The sequence below is a fragment of the Misgurnus anguillicaudatus genome, chromosome 7 (assembly GCF_027580225.2).
Source record: "Misgurnus anguillicaudatus chromosome 7, ASM2758022v2, whole genome shotgun sequence".
NCBI classification, from domain to species: Eukaryota; Metazoa; Chordata; class Actinopteri; order Cypriniformes; family Cobitidae; genus Misgurnus; species Misgurnus anguillicaudatus.
In genome coordinates this window covers 24,838,934-24,864,137 of record NC_073343.2, presented here as the reverse complement: position 1 = coordinate 24,864,137, position 25,204 = coordinate 24,838,934, and positions in this window count along the sequence as shown.

Below are 25,204 nucleotides of genomic sequence, written 5' to 3'. Positions count from 1 at the left end.
AGATTTTTCCCACTAATGAATGTGAACTGTGCCTCCATTAGCGACATAGTACGAAAGCAACCTTTATTAACATAATCAAATCTGTTTCTCTTATGCACACACTGATAATATAGAAAAACAAAGTGAAGATTCTCTGTGTAATTAAGAGCTTCTTGTAATCTCAGGATCAACAATCAATTTCTCATTTAGTTCTCATATGGTCTCATTTAGCACATTTTCTTGCCCTAGAGTAATTGGGTATGAACGAAATGATTTATATCAAACTAAAACGTGGAAAGAGTGTGTAGCCTGTGACTTACTGTGGTCCAAAGTCAATGCAACTCTTCATCAATCATTAAAATAAAGCAATCTGACTCCCCTGAGGGAAATTACAGAGGCCATTTTGGATCTTTTCCCACTTCCTCTGACTTTAAAGGTCGCGTTTAAGGAGAATGAGATGTAAAACTTGTGTCACCTCTTTCTCCGAAAACATGTGTTTGTAATTGTTTCTTAAAGACATGGGCTCTGCCAAAGAGAAGATGGCAGGACGTTTGCGCTGAAAAATCGTTATGATCAGCTTGTGTAATTACAGAAATCTAAATTTGCATCTTGGGTTTTAATTCATCAAATCCATCTTTCCTACAAGCTCTTTAGTACGCTCCATCTGCTTCCCAAACAAATGGCGGAAAAGACTGCGAGGCTGTTGGGTAATTTTTCTGTCGCAATTACCGGGATGCTAATGGCTACTGTATTGATTGTTATTGCACCGCGGAAGGTCAAGGTTGCTGGAAAACTTATTACAAAAAACAACAACTTTTAATGCGCCAGACAAGTGAATGAACACATTCGAAGTCGACAATTACCAGGAATTACCATCTATGCGTGTCACATCCTCTGGCTGGATCCTCAATATATGTAGCAGCTTGAAAGGCAGATTTATAGCTTCTCAGAACAAGTTCACAATTTTCTTCACAACTCGACAGTATGCTTGGGCGTTCGCTAATTTCGCTATTGTGCGATTTGGCTCGCATATCTGTGAAGTTTGATATTTTGGATGCTACTCGTGTAAAAGTGTGAAAAAGTCGCAGCTTCGTGGGAGCCTCGTTCAGCTGCGTAAGTGAAGCGACCTGCGATGCCACCGCTAATGATGAATTAGTTTGAAGTGCAAGCGCAGATACAGTATCTGTCATTACTTAATCAACTTCAGTACGAGCGAGCGTAGCAATCAAACAACTCAGAGTTTTGTGCTACAGGGGCAGAGAGACATAATGCATGGTTGGATCCACACTGCTCTAATTTCCCTCCAGATAATGAGTTACATTCACTAATGTGATGTCAAAGGCATAGCCAGAGTTAATAGAATGATTGATAGGGCTCAGTAATAGCTTGCCGTTGCAAAACATACTCTCCGAAACAATAGTGTGCAATAATTAATCCACATTAACCAATGTATTGTGCTGAGCAATTCACTATGTGTGCTTGAGATCCTCGCTCTCCAAAAGCAGACGTTCGGTGAGAAACACAGATTTTGATTTGTTTACTTGGTTTCTCTCTTTATTGGCAGGGCTAAAGCTTTCAGCAGTGGGAAGTGATAATGAATCTGAGACTTTGCATCAAAACGCTGTAATGTTGGTGTAAATTATATCATTACGTATGATTTTCGTTCAGACACCAAACGCAAAATGTTCTATTTGAAAGCGGTACGTTCATTTGAGAAAAACAATATCATGAAGGCTGTTGCCTTTTTTTGAGCATTTAAATATGATCATTTGCTCATAGCATATGTTTCTTAAAATATGTGATGTGTTCTAGAAAAAAACAGCTGATGTCGCGCTGGACATTTTCAGAAGAAAAAAAATAAGTTGAATTTTGCCAAAATGAGTTTTCGTTAAATAACCAATTACTATAACATCTTGTCTATCATCTCTAAAAAAATATCTAGGCAAAATTCACTTGTTTAGTGCAGAAAAAAGCCAGAGTTTTCACAAGATCTCAATCTGATCAATCCTGGCTATGTCAGTGCCCTAAACAATGTTTTAATGGACTGTTTCTCATTCAGTGATGAAGGATGAGATGATAGAGATGTTACTAAAGAGGAGGAGTCCCGATAAAGGTAAACTGTTTATGCTACACTGCAAAAAATGACTTTCAAGAAAAAGTCTTGTCTTGTTTTCAGTAAAAATATCTAATAATTCTTAAATTAGGATGCTTTTTCTTGATGAGCAGACCGACCCATGAAAGTGGGTCTAGTTTTTAGACCAAAAATATCAAATTTAAGTGATTTTGTGCGTAAAACAAGCAAAAAAAAAAAAAAAAAAAATCTGCAAATGGGGTAAGCAAAAAATATTTTTCTTAAACACTAAATTCAAGAAAAATTCAAGAAATATTTGCTTACCCCATTGGCAGATTATTTTGCTTGTTTTATGCACAAAATCACTTACTAAAAACTAGACTTATTTTCTTGGGTCGTTTTGCTCATTAATTTAAGAATTTTTAGATATTTTTACTGAAAACAAAACAAAAATACTCAGTGTATTGCACTGCAAAAAACGTAGTCTTACTTAGTATTTTTGTCTTGTTTTTAGTAAAAATATCAAAAAAATCTTAAATTAAGATGCATTTTCTTGATAAGCAAAATGACCTAGGAAAATAAGTCTAGGTTTTAGACAAAAATATAAACTTTAAGTAAATTAGTGCTTAAAACAAGAAAAGAAATCTACCAATGGAATAAGAAAAAAATTCTTAAAATATGTTAACTTTTTTCATAAACACTTAATTCAAGATTTTTTTTCTTATTCCATTGCCAGATTTTTTATGCTTGTTTTAAGCACAAATTTGCTTAAATTGTATACTTATGTAAAAAAAAGATATTTTTACTGAAAACAAGACAAAAATAGCCAGTGTTGACATTTAAAATTACCTGAACAAACACGCCCCTACCCCAATAGAATCTGTACCTTCATTTGATAGACCCGCCCCACACGCAACCCAGGCAACGATGTCAGTTAATAGACACGCCCCTTATTGCTGATTGGCTACAAGTGTGTTTTGGTAGTCGGCCGGACTCCCTTTTCCAAGGTGTTTTTCAAAAATCATGGACCCTGCCTTTAAACACGTTTTTCTAAAAAAAATCACAGCAATCATCTGATTTCAGATAACCATAACTTTTGTTTTAGACAGGCTATGAAAGAAACAAAAACATATTTGGAAAGGGCATGATATTATATGGTATCAAAATTGGTAAAATTTCACCATGTGATTGATTTTCTCAGATTGCACCACATATGAGGAGCCCAGATGCAGAACTCCCTAAAGGCCACCTCTGTCAAAAATGAGATAATAATATTAACCAAATGCTTTCAGCACATATTATAAGTTCGTCAAATACATTCGCTTACAATTCCTGTTGATTTTTCTGCAAAACACTCTAAGTGCACAAAAGACTTGGATGGCACGCTAAAAGAAAAAAAGGATTTTAAAGGGTAATTAACAATATTGAATCAAAGATTTGAAATATATCAAATCATATAATTCATATGGACAAATTTTATGATGCTTTCTGTGGTATTTATGGACACTTCCGCTGCATGGAGAGGAGCAGCATGTCATAAATCAAAGTCATGTGCACTGGGAGCAACATAAGGCTGAGTAAACAATGACCAAATTTTGAATTTTAATTGAATTATTCCTTTAATGCTTTCACGCTCTGACAACTCTTTACACTCTTTCTCATCCCAAACCTCCTCATTTCTTTCCATGGCCCTGTACGACTCTTCCATTTCTCTGCGGAGCCCCGAAAGAATCCGCCTCACGTCGCAATTTCATCAATGCCATGCCGAATGGCGCGCAGTAAAACTCCCTCATAGGTTAATCCCGATATCACACTTCACCACCAGTTCACTAAGCTGCTTAAAAGGACACATTATAACTACGACAATGACCTGCTAATAGTTTAACATTTCTCTGAAGCATCGTGAGCTATCTTTGTCAGTTTTATCTCATAATGAGATCTGTCAATTGCGCAAGGGAGAAGGAGATCCAGCGGCCAAGGACGCTGATATTTCACCCGCCCAGGCAGAATAAATAATAACCTCAAAAACACATGGGACAAAACAAACCTTGATCCCCTCTACTGCTCTGTTTTCGTTGCAGCGACTGCTTGGTCTCTTCCCCAGGGGTGCTTGTGTTCGGCGCGGCTATTAGCTGCTTTGCTGCTGCAGGCAGGCGAGTCCTCAGGGCTGCAACGCTGGACTCAACGTTGCCGTGTGATGGATGACCGGCTGGTCCCTTGGGCGTCTTTGAATATTTCTGCAAGCAAAGTCGCCTGAAGAAAATGGGACATAATTTATCATGTTATTACTGTATTAAGGCCAAATTTCAATTTTCTTTTTTGTCATGAAGAATTTCTCAACTCTTGTCCTCTGCGATCAGTTCGTAATATAGGACTATCAGACTTGAAAGCAGATGATTATGATGGTTTACTTCTTCAGGGGGTGAGGTCAATGGTTAATGTATGTAGTTACAAAGGTGAATAAAAAAATGTGTTACCTGCACTTATGCTGCATTTTTTTATTAAAAAAAAATAATAAAAAAGTTGTACTGTAAATTAATTTAATAGGGGAGAGCGGGGCACAATCTAACGCTTTTTTTTAAACAAGCAACACACACATCTCTGCTACAAATGAACATTAGAAGTTTGTTTCTATTACTTACCATTCTTGGACAATTACACCAAACATGACAGAAGTGCAAACGTTACAACTTACCCCATAGGTGGGGTTAATTGTAACCGGCAGGAGGTTAGTTGTAACACTTGCTAAAATTAAGTTTGCAGGCAAATATTTCAATACTATTTTGTCTATATAGTTGAAGTGGATATTGTTTATATATCTGTCTATAATAGACAGATATCTACATGGTATTCATTCATCCAGCCCTTTTCTAACAATAGTTCAATTATAAATGTATACAAATGTCTAAATATGTGAGAAAAAGCAGCACAATTATGACAAAACATTTTTTATATGTGACCCAGTCTGTAATAATCATACTACAGTTTTAAAATCAAATTCTAAGATAATGAGCATCAAAGTCTGATTTTAGCCATTCATTTCATTATGATTTCAATCTTTGACGTGACCTTATTCAATTAACATTAAAAATCTGAACAAAAATAAATTTGGCACATGATTTTTGATAAGACAGGCACATTTATTTTTTTGGAAACCAGCAATCATTCATGTGTAGCCTATTTAAAACAACGACAAGAATTACGCTAATGTTAGCTGTTTTCATATCGTAAGTGCTGAGGGGTAAGTCGTAACACAGTTACAATTAACCCCGCTGGGTCAAAATATTTTCAATCCCACCAAAAAGTTGCTAAGAGCTGCAGACATATTTCAAAATGATGCTATGTTTTAGTCAACAAGACACTGATTAATATGACATAGCATTGGATTTGGTATCTTACACACCCAACGTAAATTTACTTACATGCCACCAAAACATTCTTTCATCAATAAATCTCTGGAAAAACATTATACATTTCCAATAATTTGCGGGAGATTGTCTATAGAAGCGTGAAAACATACAGAAAAATCAAAACGCTTAACCTTGTGCAACAATGTAAACATTCCGTGTTACAACTAACCCCACGTTGGTTTTTGCCCCGCGCACCCCTATAGTTTATTTTAAAATACTAGCTGTGTTTTTTAAAAGACATAGGCCTTTTAAAGGAGTTTTAGGCAGAAGTTAAGCAAAAGCAATCATAATAATGTCTGGATAGCACTCATATTTGGGTGTATAAATCTCTTTATTCTGCTGAATACAAAGGAAGATATTTTGAAGAATGTTTGTAACCAAGCAGATCTGGGGCATCATTGACTTCCATATTAGAAAAAAAAAGAATAATACTACACTCTAAAAATGTCTGGGTTTTTTTTACTCATGATGGGTAAATATTGGACAGAACACGTGCTGGGTTAAAAATTACCCCATGCTGGGTTAAAAATGACAAAATGTTGGGTTGTTGTTATGCAACCATGGGATATAATATAACCCAGCAGTTGGGTTAAAATAACCCAGCATTGGGTACATTTTTAACCCAGCACGTGTTCTGTCCAATATTTACCCATTATGGGTCAAAAATAACCCAGCCATTTTTAGAGTGTATGGAAGTGAATGATGCCCCAGATCTGCTTGGTATTAAGATTTTTCAAAATATATTCATTTGTGTTTTGAGCAAAAGAACACATTTTTCTTTGTTTTATACATCAGTAAGCAAAAAAGTAATTTTTAATATACAAAAAATTCTCAGTAATTTTTTAAAATACTACAACATAATTGTAGTACAGGTAGTACTACAGTAAGTACAAGCAACATTTATTTATTCATTTATTTAATGTTTATTTGACATGCACAAATGCATAAAACATTCCTTTATAAAAATACAAAGTAGATGCAACGCATACAGGTTTATTTGCAACCCCTGTCCCTGGTTAGGCTTGTAAGCTTAAAACAGAGATTACAGAGTATTGAAGCACAAATTTATAGCTATCAAAATACATACAATAAATACATCACATACATAAAATAAGATGTGGGCTTAAATAAATGTAGTAAAACAAAATCTAAACAAATTTAACATACAAATACATTGAGTTCCTGTATAGTCAGTGTTCACAAAGTTGTTTCAGTTTCAGCCTTGCTTTAAATGTGTATTAAAAACCTTGAGTCCTTTCAGTATTTTAATTTCTGATGGTAAAGCGTTCCACCATTTTATGCCTCTTACTAAAAGTGATGTCTGACCAAATGTTGTTCTACGTTTTGCAACTATACAGTTTCCACTTATTGTGCCTCTAGTTCTTATTCCGCCCTTTTGTTGCACTACTAGTTGACAGAATATTTCTGGTACAAGGTTATTTATACACTTAGAAATAAGTTTTAAAAATGAATCATTTACAAAACTGTCAAAACTCAATATATTATGCTTCCTTAAGATATTATGCATTCACTTTAGGAAAAGTTCTCCTTGAATAACTTTTTTAAGATCTTCTCTAAAAACATATTACTAGGTCACCGGTCACCCTAAGGCCCCTCTGCAATATGTATTTCCTCTCAGGAGGACAAAAATCAGACACATCATAACACGAGATTCACACCTTAGAAGATCCTAAAGCAAAATTCCTAAAGCCTTTCGCAGTCCATTTTTGGAAACGGCCCCTGCCTGTTCTAATAACGTTCAATCTCTGAACCAACTGTTTTCAGCCTGACACTATCAATGTCTGACACGCTAATCCAAAGACCGCAGGCTCTATTACTTTCAATTAGCTCTGACAGCTCGGGCTTTAATCTACACCGGGCACGTGCGTACGCTCTGTTGCGAGGTGTATGGAAGTATTTTGGTTGTGGTCGTTTTTATTTAGTATTCCGAAGTTAAGCGGACATGACACAGGAGCAGCATTTGAGAGCTGATGTGATCTTAAAAGTCTTTTTTTTAATAGTGGTCATTTGAAAGAGCACAGACGACACATATGCACGCTTAAGCAAGGTCATCCTCATTCAGGCCTTGCACTCTTTCAGCATTTGGATATGACCATATGCACAAACATGCTAATTGTTTACATGCTTATGTGCTATTATATTTGTCATCCAACATAAATTGGGCTTCTGAACTCTGAAATCTGGGATTTTTTAATTCAGAATCTATTTTAAACTTGGAAATAAAAAATGTCTAATTGTCTTTTATGGATTTTTGGACTTCATTGCATATACAGTACAGTATCACATTAATTTCTTTGTGGCAATTGCAGGTGCCAGAGTTTAAAAATAAACCTAATAATTTCATGATACTGTAACTTTACAGCCCGTCCCCTTTTTTACAGCCAACATAAGGCTCGGCACACATAGATCACAGGTTTAGTTTTATGCATGTTCTCTTATCGTGCCCATAACATATGCATGACACATATGCGCACGCATGTATACGTCTTCAGCCAATAATGTATTCATGATGTTTAAATTCCCCAGCTCAGAGACTGAGCAATAAAAAGCATGCAGCTCTGCCCAACCCCCTGAAGCTGTCCTGTTATCCCAACATTGCTCATTCAAATCAGTGATCTTAAATATCTCCAGGAGATGTCCCCTAAGCAATGCAGTGATGACCTTTACATTTCATGCAGCAATGCACAACAAATGCATGCAAATATATCCTGTGTTGGATACTAAACCCTTGAAGGGTGTTGTTGGGTTTTTACTACAGTTAATATTTTGTTCTTCACAAATTAGTTATGCAAGTCAATTCAACCTACTATTATAAGTTTTGATTTGTCAAGTTGACATAACTTATAAAAACAAGTTGGAATTGTTTAACTTAATTTGTACTTAAGTTAAATTAACGTAATAAAAAAAAATATTTTTTAAAATAATTTTTTAAGTCCCACCTAAAACCTACACACAAAAATATATTGAACATTTTGACCCACTTGGCCAAATTAAAATCTGCCCCAGTTCTATTATAATTCATTCTTTCTTTAACCAGTGTGGTTTCAGCACTTGATCAAAAGATTTAACAAAAATATGCTGAAAAATTATTTCGTCCTCGTGACAACTTGCCCCAGTTTCCTGTATTAGATATTTTATAGATGGTTCATCGGACGCATGTCGCGGTTATGCACCTGAACCAAAGTGAACTTATGGTGCTTATTGATCTGGCCAGGGCCGGATTAACACAATGTTGTCCAAATTAAAAATGCCCCCCAAAAAATAAATAAATAAACCTAGTCATTCAGGGCTTCAGACCAACTTTGTTGTTATTAGGAGCACTGTAGCCCCTGACTGAAAATTTTTGGAGCCCAAGCAGAAAATTTCGGCACACCTTACATCAGCCTGCAATGCAATTACTCACATTATTCCCAAAATAACAGCATTACTGAAAAATACTAACTAAAGCTTGGTGACATAAAATTATGCAAATGAGCTGTAAAAACCCGATCATGCATTCCCTGTTTTTTTCATGTGCCAGTAAAAAATATCCTTATTGGTGACCCAGGGCAATCGCCCAATCCCGTCTATGGATAATCCGGTCCTGGGTCTGGCTAGTGGCTAAACTGATCTCTGAAACAAATACCTTGTTGAAAATAAAATGTTTCGATTTGCTAAAGATTAGGGGAGATGACGAGCATGGATCAGTGTTTGAATTATGTCAAAGATTATGGGGGGTCCCCTAGCCTAGGTCCCCCTTGTATTTTTGTGCTTTATATGGCCCTCAATGCTTATAATGTGGCATTCACACCAGACGCAGAAGAGGTGGCAAGCGCGAGTGATTTACATGTTAATTCGATGCAAAGACGCAAATAGGTATCCTGCGGAACGCGTGGAAGGCGTGGTGCAGAGCAAGAGGCTCGAATGGCGCGTTCTGCGCGAATTGAGAGTTGCCGCGGGAAACGCGCAAGTTGATATTCACGCTGCGGTAACCAATAAGGATTTTGCTCTAGTAGTTACGTGAATACAGAGTCGCAAAAGCCCCTCCCAAGACGTGAATTTCTGTGTGAATGTCTCGAATGACTAGGCTTTCACGCGCGAATGAAGCGAGTAAACTCAAAATGTTCATTTTTGCCACCTCTACCGGGGCTGGTGTGAACGCACAGTTAGAGGTCCGTGACCACCCTAGCCCACCCTTAATTCAAACACTGGCATCGATCACACCTGTGCAGAGAGGTTTGGCAGCCAGGAAAGAATTGAAAGACCTGTAGCTAACATTGTATACATTAATTTACACAGTAACATTAGCTCAGTGTAATAGTTGATACACGTTAGATATGATATATAAACAATTTTACGTGGGAGTTTAGCAGAAGTTGCATTTAGTCCACAAAAGCAGTTTGTTTATGTTGTTACTGCTAAAACTATCAATAGTTAGGATCATTAATGATTATTAATGAAACACGAAAACAAGCATCTTTCTGTTCAGTTTTACCTATACATGTATTTGCATTGGTGAAGTTTAATGATGTGGTTTATTGAGACACATGACTCTGTTAGCTGGGAATTTCTGACTAGAGTGTCAAAGCCATGTGGCGTCAATGATAGAGTCTGTCCAAGGTCTTTCATAGAAAAGCTCTGCTGAATGAGAAACATTACCAAACTAATAGCATTTTACTAAGACCCTGTAAACTAAGAGAATAAATGTATTAAATGTCACCTGCCACATCGTAACATTCACATTCCAACTTCTTTTTGTTTATTATGTATATATGATTTGGTTTATCATTTCATACATTTGCTTTCCATATGAAAGACATAAAACTGTAGGTCACAGAATCACATAAATAATTGTATTCATCCTTCATTTCCTCTCATAGTATATGCAAACATAAAAGGCCATATAGGAGCATGCGCTGCTCGCAATTCAAGGCTGAAGACTCAAGGACCATGAAAAATAAATTGTAGTCTAAACACCAACTATTTGTTGTATATTCACCAAGGTCTATAACACCAGGGACTAAAAATAGAAAAGCTGATTATGTTTAATGCACCTTCTCACAGTATGTAAAGTGTGTATATTGTATATATATAGCAGATAGAGTATAATAGATTGTGACTATAGTAAGCACATTAAACAGTACAAATAATTATATTATTTAAAACATTTTTTTATTTTGGGAATCAGCAAGTTGCTATGCAGTTGCCAGGGTGTTCTAGGTGGTTGCTAGGGCATTACTGGGCATTTGATGGTGCTGTGGGTAGTCGCTGACTGGTTTAAGTCAAAAAAGTCCAGCCCCAACTGGTCCATATTGGATGCTTTAACCTGATCTAATGGGAAAATGTACCTATTGTGTGTGGTGGCGATTTTGTATGGATTGGTACAATGCGAATTGGACAAAAAGATACGTTTTCTTAATGAAACCCCACCCCCAACATCACAGTTGGCAAAAACAGATTGTACTAAAACTAGGGCTGTCAAAATAAACGCGTTAATAACGCGTTAACGCAAATTCATTTTAACGGCACTAATTTTATTAACGCGCGATTAACGCAACACGCAATTTCTGTTTGACCCACAGCTGGATGAATTGAGACGCAGCAAGTGACTGGCGCTGTCTAGATGAGTCGGAGCTTTTCATAAAAATAAGAACATTAAGCTATCGTCTAACGAATCCAATGCTCTAAATGGTATTTAAACATCTAAAATGCACGTTTTCTGTGATGTGTACCGTCCCAAATCCATATAAAGCAAAGATGCGTCTTCTTTCACTTTTTAGTTTCGTTTTAAAAAGCATTCAGAAATTATAGAAAATAGACCGCAGGGCTTTCTTGATGTTAAAATAATTATTAAGAGAGATAAAGTTCGGGATCTGATTGATGTTAAAAGAGTTATTAAGAGTGACAAGGCTCAAAGCGATGTCTGACGCAGACGTCTGAAGCGCATGCACACAAATGCGCGAGTGCGTGACCCTGATATATATAGATATCTAACACAAAATTACAGGTTTAAAAATATCTGTTTTGACAAGAATTCACGCAGGTATGACCTATAATCTGTTATATCTGAAGTGAATGTTTGGTTAACTGTTAAGGAAAAGTATCTGTTGTGTCATTATATTAAACCCTTGCATTATCCTACAGTCTTAAAGTGGTCTGTCTCAATGTCAAAATTAAACAATAAAAGAAAAACATATATGAATATTGATATTGTTTTTGCTCTGCATTAACAGGTAAAGTTCTGTCATGCTTTGTCAGATTCCAACAATTGTTCCAATTGTTTTGAAGTTTTTTAATAGAGAATGTTAAAATATAAATGACACATTTTTGAAAATTTGCTCATCCCAACTCAATTTGCCAGCACAGGTCACAAATGATGCAGCAGCAAACAGAAATAGAGAAAGAACAAGGTCTTCTAAAGGCAAAAACATTTATAAAACTATGGCTGATGGTTCTGTTGAAAATGTAAACAGGCTGTTGTAGACATACATTTGCATATAGCATATATATTATCCAAATCCATGCTGATTAGAGCATTACAAACTTAAAAAGTGTTACATTTAGGTAAATTTAGAACAGATAAAAATGTGCGATTAATTTGCGATTAATCGCGAGTTAACTCATGAAATCATGCGATTAACTGCGATTAAATATTTTAATCTATTGACAGCCCTAACTAAAACATATAAAAGGGATTGGGTACAAATTCATAAGAATCCACCATTTTATAAAACATATACGTATGGCCATGAGATTGTGTTGTTGAAAAGTATTAACACAAACGGTGCGGACCTTCACTGCAAAAACACTTTAAAAAAGTTTAATCAACTTGAAATTACAATTAATTTGCAACTTTCTTGACTAGTGAGGAGTTGCTATAAATTCTAAAAATAAAGTTGAAATAATGTAAGATAATTTAACTTTATTTTTATAATTTATAGCAACTCCTCACTAGTCAAGAAAGTTTAAATTAATTGTAAATTAAAAAAAAAATTGAAGCTGTATGTTGTGTATAACAGCATGTGACAAATAAACAAACTGAACTGAATTGATATTTACTGTAGGGTTAGTTTTGAGATCCAGACTAAGAGCAGTAGTATCCTGATGTTTGCCTTACAAACATTGTAAAAAATGAAAAGTTGGATCGACTTAAAGGGGGTGTGTGTAAATTTAATCTAGAGGTGAGATTGCAAATTGCAACAAACTGCTCACCCCTTAATTTCAAAACGCATACGGTAGCCGCCGCAGGACAAACATGTCGTCGTCTGAGACGACGTAGGGACGAAACTTGTTCTGTAAAAAAGTTTGTCCATTTAGGGCTACTGTAGAATGGCCACTTCCATGTAAAGGGACCAGCGATGTATGTAGATAAAAAATACTCATTCTAAGGTAATAAAGACAATACAGTTTTTACAGTTTACATTTTGTTACAGTTCATTTTGTAAGATCTTTATACACCACTAATAATATAGTTATGCATATTATATTGCATTTCTGCCAAGAGATCCTTCTAAACGTTACACAATGCACCTCTAAAATTTACTTAACATTTTTCCCTTAAAGTATTTTTCACTTAAATATATGAGTTGAAAAAAATGTTTTTAGGTTTCCAATTGAAGTAATTTTTTAGATTGATCCAACTTTTTACTTTTACAGTGAACTTCTTCCATTGTTATTCAAAGTATAATGAATTGATGATGAGTCCTGAATTTTACAGTTAAAGTACACATTGTTAATCACGCTGAATCTACACAAAGACCACCTAAGTCGCACAAATCACAAGAACACGAGCCGCCACGTGTGCAGAGGAACAGTGCATCATTAAAAGGTCCTGACTCACCTTGTTTTAAGAGCAAGACCTAATTGCTACCATCTTTTACAGCAGCCAATGCGGCAGCTGGCATTTGCATAGATCTGCAGGGACTGTCATTACCTCAAAATGAAGCATAGCTCTGGCTCCTTCACACTCATTGCCTTCAGTGTTCTGTACCTTGTGCAAGTTGAGGGAAAAGTGCATTTGTGTGTGTGTGTGTGTGTGTGTGGTGCGAGCTATTAGAATTCATCTCATTGACTCACAACCTACCGTTTGACTTATAAAAGGGGTTCATTATTTACCTCAGAGATCTGCAGAGAGGACGAACGAGCGAGAAATTAAAACTTTAAACTTTACTTTAGTGCACCTTGGGGTTCGCTTATTTACGGGGAAACAACAGGACATTTTCACATTAAAAATAAAATCCACACTGACCTGTCTCCACTTACAAACGTGTAAAATATAAAATAAAATATGATGTAGCAAGCAGCTCACTGGAGTCAAAACAAACTATAAACTCATTTCCACATGTGCTGAGAGAACAAGTCAAAAAAGACAAACTGTTACAGTAAATGTGCTATATCTTTGCATTAAAGGAAATTAGATTTATTTAAAATTAGATGACGGAAGTTATCACAGAAATTTAAATGGGGCACAAAAGGGACACATCCATTAGTTAAATGGCAAAAGATAACATATGGTTAAAATCAGCAGCGTTGTTTTCTATCCACAATGTAATCTACACAGTAAATACAGGACCATGACACAAGGATGCAAACGCTGTTATTTCTACCCTTACAAAAAAGTGCTGTATCATACCATAGTAAGATATTTTAACCCTTACATGCTCATCCTTTTCTGTTTACACTTCTGGCCCTTGGGGTCTATATGACCCAATATTAAAAGCATAATTATAAGAAAAATATACATTTTCAATAATACAAATAATATATCTTTTTATTTTGTTTAATTCTCGTCTATACAATAAAGCTGTGTTTTGAGAGATTTGAAGTACTTTTGTATCTGTTTACCACAAAATTCCTCAACTACACAATTAGCTTGCCTGAAAAATATCAAATATTTATGAAAATTCACATAAATTATGATCTTAATTTGATTTAAATTGTTTTTAGATATTGACATAGGTGTTAGGTGTTGAATTCAGCCATCTGTTTTTAGAAAAAAACTAGGGCCGGGACTCGATTAAAAAAATTAATCTAATTAATTAGAGGCTTTGTAATTAATTAATCGAAATTAATCACATTTTAATCAATATTTGACCTGAGAACATTGAGAAGTTATTTTTTCACATGGATTTTTATACCATGAATAATGACTGAATACATAAGCTTAAGCAACAAAATATTGTTTATTTTTGTTCAACCAAGTCATTGTACTCGGAGTCGGGCTAACGTCCACGCTAGCTGCTATATGTTTTGCATTGAGATGATACTTGAGGTTTGATGTGCTGCGGTGATATGTGAATTCCTTGTTGCATAGCTTACACACAACCATGCTCTTATCGATGCTTACATCCGTTCGTTTTTTTATAAAAAAAAATTCCCATCCACGGGGCCAACCAAAGCGATCTCATCAGCTTCTTCGTTCATGTTCACTGTGGTTTGTTGTTGTCTGAAGTCATGAATGCTAGTTGGTGCTCCAGTATAATCGGTCCGCCGAAACTCATCCAATGAGAAATGTTCAGCGGTGCAAAAATAAGTGCGTTTAAAATGCGTTAAAAATGTTTAATGTGTTACATTTTGTTTAATTAATTAATTAAGCTTAATTAAAGCGTTAAAGTCACGGCCCTAAAAAAAACATAAAAGAATTACAGTTTAGGAATTAAATCATTTCGACCAGCAGATGCCCATAGAGACCCATTCATTTCACTGGATGTGGCCAACGGCTCAAATCACTACTTTATTGATACATTTTGTGAATTTATGTTTATATAAACATTAGAAAGGACATTAAAAATAAATATTATTTCAAATAGTAATTTGTTTGTAGTTTTGATGCATTTTGAAATGTCTTTTTTATAAAATGCCACAGAAATTTGACTGAGTAACGTGAAGTAAACTACTGAGTGTGTCTCTATAAGAAATAGTGGAACATACTACCGCTGTCAGTTGCTAGTGTTTCTGCCAAGGACAAATGTTTCGTAAATAAAACACTTCTTCCCTTCCAAACACCTGGAGGGTTGCACAGCAGGCCGACTAAACCAAAAGTCTATTTCTGGAGATCTTCAGTAAATATTTTGATGATTACATCAGTGGTGGAAAAAAGTCATAACATCATTCTGGCCCACAATCTGACTGGTTTGGACATTTTAAATTGTGCAAGTGTTCACAGCCTCCTCAATTTTCCCAAAATGCATGCTGTCCTGCTGCCCAAACTTGCGGCTGACCACAGAAATGTCTTCAGTGAGAGCACATGTACAGTGGCTCTTTTCTTTAAATTGACACCTGTTTGCTTCTACCTCTATAGAAAGATTCACAGATATGAGTTGGCTAATTTGAATTAATTAGTACTACCACATTCATACATTTTTGTACGATTTGCCTTGACCCCTGTGACATTGGGGTTTGGGGTGGGATTTTGTTTTTTTAATTATTATTTTAAATAAGCGTACGTTTTTGCATGATTAACTTCGTACAAATTCATACAAATTAGCCAACTCATAAAATATGTACGAAATTTGTGAGATCAGGCTGGAGAGACGTCCTGCCATGGGTTGAGCCAGTCAAACATTCAGAGCAAAGTTTTCATAGCATGCATACAGTAGCATTTAAAATGTTTGGGTGAAGCAACCAATAAAATGGCCTACGAAAATCTGCTAATAGTCTGCTAATAATACGCTACTCATTAGCAGACTACAGCATTTCAATCAAGCAAACAGATAAATGAACGCAAGTGTTGCCAGGATCCCTGCAAGGGAAGTTTGAATAGGCGTGCTGGGTTCGGGTGCGGCGGTCTGCTGTAAGTCAACGGGATAAGAGCGAGGACACGGCCATTTGTCATGCCATCAGCGAATTCAATAATTAATGGGCCATATCGCATCTCAGCTCACCATAGCCTACTTCACCTGTCTCCCCACGCAGAAAACATATTGTCCCTGCAGCGTGGTCCTATTTTAAATTCCTCATCATTAAGGAACATTCACTCGCACTACCAGCCATTTATTTGCTCTCTGTGACAAAGTGGGGGACCCTCAAGTTCACGCTCTCTTTCTCGCGTCCCCGAGCGCTATTTTAAATCATCGGCCCCGAGAGGAACGAGACCCTCCCGGGCTGCTGAGATATCTAATTACCCACAGTCCAGTGCGACTACGATGATGACAGAAGAACTGAAAAAGAGAGATGGCGTTAATGTAATGCATCACCACCCCTAACCGTGAAGGTGGCATTTAGACTAATGCCCTCTCTTTTTGCTAACAGCTAAAAAAAATAGTCAGCAGGGTGCAGAAACTATATCTGTTCGTGGATCATGGTTACGAAAGCTGCTTGAATCTGTATCTTGCCAAAGTTAAAACTTATAAAGTAGATAGCTTATTGAAAAAGTATAGTAGTTTCTTACACTATAAGCTACCAACAAAATATAAATAACAACACTGAAGCTAAAAAAATGTGTGTGGGGGGGCAATATTTAAATATATAATATTATAAATATATATAAAGATATTTTTTTAGAAAGACGTTGTGCTTCAAGAAAGAAGTTTGGTCAATTTTTTACCTGGGCGTGACGCAATTTTAGTCATCAGAAGACTTTATAAAATATATAAAAAAACGTACTGTACATTGCGTAGGTCGCGCATGTGCCTACAGGAGTATGTAGCTCAGGAAATGCATTTCGTACACGTACAAAACAGACTATACTCCAGGTTTTAGTGTTATTATTGTTTGCTCAGTAGCAAGACTTAATGCACAAATACATACATATACAGTAGGGGCGGTTTCCCGTACAGGTCTTAAAGGAACATGCCTACTTTTTGGGACTTTAGCTATTCACCGTATCCCCCAGAGTTAGATAAGTCCATACATACCTTTTTTTATCTCCATGCGTGCCATAACTCTGTCTGACGCACCCACTGCTAGCCTAGCTTAGCACAAAGACTGGAAGTAAATGGCTCCAGCTAACATACTACTCCCAATAAGTGACAAAATAACACCAGCATTTTCCTATTTATATGTTGTGTTTTGTATAGTCACAGCGTGTACAAATAACAAGGTCATTTGAGACACAGATATCTTTTAATCATATACATACTAGGAACTACATTCCCAGAAGGCAAAACACTGCTACCTGGGCGGAGTGATTAGCGCAACACTCACAGGTGCTGCTAGCAAATTACATATAAATAGAAAGATGTTGACATTATTTTGTCACTTATTGGGAGCAGTATGCTAGCTGGAGCCATTTACTTCCAGTCTTTGTGCTAAGCTAGGCTAGCTGTGGGGAGTCAGACAAAGTTACGGGACCACAGAGATGAAAAAGATATGTATGGACTTAACTCTGGGGAATAAGTTGAGTAAGCTAAAGTCCTAAAAAGTTGTTGTGTTCCTGTAAGTCTAGTTCAAGACTAAAATGCTTGTTTGAGCTGTCTTAACTGAAAGCAGCTTGCACTAACATATCTGAAGAGGCATACCAGTAATGTTTATTGTAAGGTATTTTTGTAAAAACTACATAAATGTCCTAATATAACTAAGGCCTAGCCCTGTTTAATCTAAACCCTGTACTGGAAACCACCCCATAAAGTCACATTACACTTCTTGATCTATAAAGTATTTTGTAACTAGGAAAGCTAAACTGTTTATAATGTTGCTAAAATGCTTTTAAGTTAATTCAACCTCAGCATAGTTCGTACGTATTTTACAAAAACATACTGTTAACAAAAATAATTAATTAAACCCTTAAAGGGGCCATGGCATCAAAATCTGACTTTTTCCATGTTTAAGTGCTATGATTGGGTCCCCAGTGCTTCTATTAACCTAGAAAATGTGAAAAAGATCAACCCAGTAACTTAGTTTTGGTAAACCATTCTCTGCAAGCATGTGAAAATTAAGTCATTGAAATTTGGCTCTCCTTATGATGTCATATAATACTACCACCCCTTAATCTGCACTATCCAACCATGGCACAGCCATTTAGTGCAGAAAGAAAGAGAGAGAGAGAAAATAATTCACATCACAATTGAGTTTCAATTGCCACAAACCACCATCATTGTAATCAGTGTTTGCATCTCATCAGCTCATTTGCATTTTAAAGGACACACCCAAAATGCCACATTTCCGCACACACCTACAAAGTGTCAATTTTAACATGTTATAATAAATTATCTATATGGTATTTCGAGCTAAAACTTCACATGTGTACTGTGGGGACACCAAATATTTATTTTACATCTTTAAAAAGTTTTGTGACATGGCCCCTTTAAATCCAATGTCACTGGGACAAAAGCAAATCATACAAAAATGTACGATTGAGATCGTAAAAATTAATATGAATGAACCACTTAAAAAATGTACGAATTGCCATAGTGTTGGTTACTTTCATTGCCATTGCCTCTCAGTACTGCATGTGTGTATGTTTAGACAGAGAGAGGCTGGTGCTAGAGATCTTTTCCCATGGTCATGTCCTTGTTTGAGAGCACTGCGATGTGACTGTTGTTCCTAAACACATAGGGAAGTCAGGCTGCATTTGAACAGCTGTAGGAAGCCAGTATTTACTTGCGGGGGGAACAATGATAGTGGCTGAAACGGACCCTGACTCAATACAGCTGCCACCAGGAAGCACGGAGGTGAGCTGGGAAACACAGGCCTCTCTTTTGACAGATATGTGCGTGTGAGAAAGAGAGCGTGGGAGAGTGTGGGTCCATACACACCCAAGCAATAAGATAGATTCACACATCTAAGAAACATTAATACAACAGCAAAGTCTGTCGTTCACATTCACACTGAAACCAAGCTGTGGTTAAATAATGCCAACTTAGGACTGCTCACCTCAAGTTAAAGAGACGTTTCACAAAAAAAAATGAAAATTCTGTCATCATCAGTTCATGATAAGACGGGACAGTTCTGTTTCCATGTAATGCTTTCTTATTTTTAAAACATCTATCTCTCTTTTATTCCTCCGAGTCTTTCTCTCCCTCTCCTTGAATACAGGTAGGAAAACGATGTGTGACGTTTTCTGATGAAAATCGCATGGTGTGAAAATGTCAGCCTCTTCTTTTTCCCATTGCTTTGTTTATGTTGACATTTATCAAAAGGGGAAAACACTGCATATCAGCTTTATTTCCAAACAACAATAAATGTCAGCTTGCATCGCCTGCACTGAACCGAAATGGTTTTAACATGCTTGTCGACACAATCTATATCATATCAGTCATAAATCGGAGCAATAAAACAGCTGTATGTTTTTCGTCTGCATTTTGTTGGCATGGTTGCTGGAATCCCTCCGGCTAATTCTTTGCAGTCTTTCATTTCTGTCAAAGAAAAGCTTATAACTGTGTTAACCCATAGGGCATAGAAAAACAAGTGACCTTTTTATCTAAGTAAAATGCCTGGAAGGATATTTCCACAAGAAATTATATATTTAAGATATCAATTGTTTCTGTTAAAGAGCACCTATTGTCTGATTCACATTTTTAAATTTCCTTTGGTGTGTAAGTGTGTATTAGTACATGTTAATGATATGCAAAAGGTACAAAGCCCAAAGTAAATGATGACACGTGATATCGTCTCCAACCTAAATCTCTTTTCTTGGACTATAACAAACACACGGACTGTAGGCAACGGTTTACTTCCTGGGATTGGTGATGTAGACAAGACCGACATTATCATAATTCCTCCCGCTTCGGACTTACAGCCTGTAAGTTAACTCCTGTTAGCAACTAGTCTTTCAAACATGGTAAGAAGAGTCCGGCTGACGTAAGAGGTATTCAGGCAAATCACAACATACAGATTAGCTGGCCAATCAGGGAAACAGAGCTTTTCAAATACGTGCGTTTCAGGAAGAGAGTGATATCTGGAGCTACAAAAATGTACGGTATGTGGAAAATAATGTGTTTTTGAACAATAAACCACGTAAACCCATTGTATTATACCAAATACACAAAATAGCATTGTTATTTAGCAATGAAATAGGTGCTCTTTAAACATCAAGATTAAACAGTCTGAGACATACTAAGACAATCAAATTCTTCCAAAACCAAATGATCTATTTTTTCTTTCCGAAACCATTTCAGAAAAGACATCAGAGAAAAATATATACTTTACTTGCATAAAAAATACATGAGAAATGTGTAATTAAGTGCCCACAATGGCAATGTCTCCAAGCAGCTTCACTGAAAAAAATTATTCATTCAATTTATTTTATTTTTTTACTACTATTTTTTAAGGTAAGTGGTTACAATCAATTTATTTAAGCTACATTTAAACAAAAGTTTTTTGTTTTGTTTTTCAATTTTTTAGTTTAAATGTAGCTTAAATAAATTAATTGCGACCACTTACCTTTAAAAAAATTTGTAAATTTAATGATTTTTTTTTTCAGTGTATAGCTCAATCCAGCTATCTATGGGGAAAGCCCAAAAAGTTTATTTGACTCGTACGTGTACACAGACGTTTGGCGCATTGCGACAAAATGCAATGAATGAAGCTACATACTACAGTCTCCTATATGCATGTGTGACCTACGCGTACAATGTTACACGTTACAAAATTTCAGCTATGGCATACAGTTGATGCGGACCCTCGCGTACATGTAAAATGGAACTATACTTAGCTTTAGAGTCCACAAATTTGTTCAAGCAAACTCTTGGACGACTTTTAAAGACTTTATGTCGTGAACTTCGAATACTTTCAAAAATGCAGGATTGACGCATCACCAATGTATTCATGATAGCTTTCTTCTTTTGATCAGATGGTTTTGTATTGTTTCCAGGCAGACTATTAAAGGAAAACACAACTGTTTTTCAATATTTTGCTATGTTCTTACCTCAACTTTGATGAATTAATACATACCTATCTTTTTCAATACGTGCACTTAATCTTTGTACAGTGCTGTGAATGTGTTAGCATTTAGCCTAGCCCCATTCATTCCTATGGCTCCAAACAAAAGTTTTATTTTATACCACCATACTTACTTGTGTAACTACTTAGTAACAGTCTTTAAATAGGGAAAACATGGAAGTGTTTGGTGGCTTCTAAATTCATCCCTGTTTGGAGCCATAGGAATAAATGGGGCTAGGCTAAATGCTAACACATTCATGAGGCGCTGTACAAAGATTAAAAGTGCACGCATTGAATAAAGATAGTTATGTCTCCGATAGCCCATACAATTCCTCGTGACAGGAAGTGAAGTGAGGTCGTTTCAAGAAGGGAAGGAAGTGAACCTTTTTGAACACAAATTTAAAAAATGAATAAATAAAGCTCACAGATAAGTCATTCATAAAACTACAATATTCCATAAAACACTCCATAAAGTTTTGTAATTTCAATTTCATGGTGACTTTAACACAGATTCAAGACCAACACTCCACTACCCCATTAATGTCATGGCTATTATCAGTGAAACACAAAGTACTGTAAGTATAGAGTTTCCACCAATGCCCAGAGTTCAGTTAATGTACTTCCTTTACACTTTCACATTTCCTCCTACAAGCCGCATCCCCCACCTTTCTTTCTCCCAGGTGGCTGCGGGGCCGCGGACGGCAGAAATGTGATAGGCCTAATCCCATTTAGCCTAATTGCATCTGCAGTATAAGCGCTTTCCAGTGTTCGGTCATGTGTCTGCCTGCCTGCCCTTACAGAAAGACCTCTCTCTCTTACACACACACACACACACACACACACACACACACACACACACACACACAAACCTATAAGCTTTCTCACATCACGTCCAAACGCATGCTGTCCCAAGAAACTACATGAGAATGACACGTCCAATCTCTTCTCAAGTAAAGAAACATGTAAGACTGAAATATTCTGTTTCCCAGTGGATTGGAACGAGGCATCGAGAATAATAAGAGAGAGGAAGCTATTGTCAGACATTTCGCACTCATTATCCCGGTGCATTCTGGGAAAGGGTGCATTAGACAGGCAGACCAGGGCAGGGTGAGACTGGAGTGGTCAATCATCGAAGACAGTGAGGCTTCATCACCCTCAGAAATCCTTTCATCATCTAGCTATTCTAACATGGACTCACACTTACACCTTTCTATACAATCAGCCCATAGGGAAATTCATTGTTAGTGGTGTTACGATCAAATAAAATTAACCAGCTGGCTAGGATATCTAAAAATACACCAATCACACTCAGACTTGGCATTTGGCTGACAACCAGGTTACATCATGAGAAGCATTTCTTAAAAAAAAAAAAACATGCATAGGACATACCTGTATTTCATATAAATTTAGATGGGGACAGCAAACAGGACATTATCTTTAAATGAAAGTTTAATGGTATTATACAATATTTAGACAAAATGTTAAATGCTTGTACCTTTTTTAGTGGATGCTTTTATCCAAAATGCATTTAAAGAGCACCTATTTCATTGCTAAAAAAACGCTATTTCGTGTATTTGGTATAATACAATGTGTTTGCATGATTTATGGTTCAAAAAATACATTATTTTCCACATACCGTATATTTTTGTAGCTCCAGATTTCACTGTTTTCCTGAAACGCACGTATTTTGTACAAAACTGTCCCTGATTGGCCAGCTAATCTGTACGTTCTGATTGGTCTGAATACCTCTGACGTCAGCCGGAAATCTTACCATGTTTGAAAGATTCGGTTGCTGTGAGTTCAAGCGGGAGGAATTATGATAATGTCGGTCTTGTCTACATCACCAATCCCAGGAAATAAACTGTTGCCTACAATCCGTGTGTTTGTTGCAGTCCAAGAAAAGAGATTTAAGTTGGAGACGATAACTCACGTCATCGTTTACTTTGGGGAATGTACCTTTGCATATCGTTAACATGTCCTAATAGACTTACACACTAAAGGAAATTAAAAATCGTGAATCGGACCTTTGGTGCTCCCAATGAAATTTTCTATTAAACACATTCAAATAAAGTGTCTACCAATGAAGTGCTCAAATGCAAAAGCAGCTAAACGCCATCTCTGTCAAAAATTAGATAATGATATTGGTTGAATGCTTTCAAAGCGTATTATACATTTATCAAATACCTTTGTTTCAGCAAAGTCCTTCAAAGGGGACATATCATGAAAATCAGACTTTCTCCATGTTTAAGTGCTATAATTGGGTCCACAGTGTTTTTATCAACCTAGAAAATGTGAAAAAGATCAACCCAGTAACTTAGTTTTGGTAGACCATTCTCTGCAAGCATGTGAAAAAATAGATCATTGAAATTAGATTCCCCTTGTGATGTCAGAAGGGGATAATACCACCCTTTAATCTGTACTACACATTAGCATTTAAAAGGACACACCCAAAAATGGCAAATTTTTGGTCCCACCTACAAAGTGGCAATATTAACATGTTATAATAAATTATCTATATGGTATTTTGAGCTAAAACTTCACATTGTACTCTGGGGACTCCAAAGATTTATTTCACATCTTGGAAAAGTCTTGTGAAATGTCCCCTTTAAGTGCAGGAAAGAAGAATTGAATCAATGATGGCACACATGCGTCACAGAGATTTTTTACCTGGTTAAAGGGATAGTTCAAACAAAAATGAAAAACAAATATTTACAATAATATGAGGGTAAGTAAATAAAATAGAGTTTCTTTGTTCTGTTGAACATAAAAGAAGATATTTTGAAAAATGATGGTAACCACACAGATGATGGTACTCACTAACTTTCATAAAAACAAACACAATACTATTGAAGTCAATGGGTACTGTCAACTGCACTTAAAAAAAAATGATTTGTTCAATTTACCCACATTTTTTAAGGTAAGTGGTCGCAATCAATTTATTTAAGCTACTTATTCAAACAAAAAATTTTGAAAAACAAAACAAAAAACGTATGTTTAAATGTAGCTTAAATAAATTGATTGCAACCACTTACCTTAAAAAAATAAGAAATTTTAATGAATCATTTTATTAGTGTGTGCTTACCCTTTTTATAAAAAATATCTAATTTTGTGTCCAACCAAAGGATATTATGATATTGACCAATTTTATAAGTACTGTATTTTAGCTTTATTCTTAAGGACAGTGAAGAGTGACTAGACTTTTTTTAGAAGTGGAGATTTTCGGATGCACTTGCAGTGAAAAACAGCACTGATGTAAATGTTAAACATGTTGTGAAATATAAGATGATTATAAGACTGGATTTTAAAAACTTGATTTTCCGTTCACTCTTTGTAATTCAATCTGGCCACATCTCGCAAACTTAAAGCATTCTTCTAGTTTAAAAAAGCACTTCTCTGCTTCTATGTTCAGGTGAATCGCCTGCAGTCAGAACACAGCAAACTGTCACCTTAGAGCAGCAGCTACAAATTCAATTAATATGCAAATTGGTCCAACTTGATGAGGTGTCTTAACAAATAACCCTGAATAAAGATAAGCTTGTTTAAGGTTGTTTTTTAAACAGGCGCCCACCCAATGTCAAATCACTGAGTGACAGACTCTTAAAAGACCAGCGCTGGCATAACTAAGTTCATACATCACAATGGCACCGCGCTAAACGACATCTGCTGCGAATCAAGACATTTAAGAAGCAATATTTAATGTTTTTTCAAGCTGTAGTCTAGATTGAGATGGAGCCAATTTACAGCACAAGGTCGGTCTGGGATTGTTTTTTTTTTACTTTCACAGTTAACAGAAAATGTTTCAGAGTTTTGGTTAACGTTCTGTGAAGTTTTTCTCGAAATGACAAACGAACGCCTTTGCAGTGCATTTAAATTTATGCCTTTGGCAGACGCTTTGATCCAAAGCAACGTACATATTAAATGTATA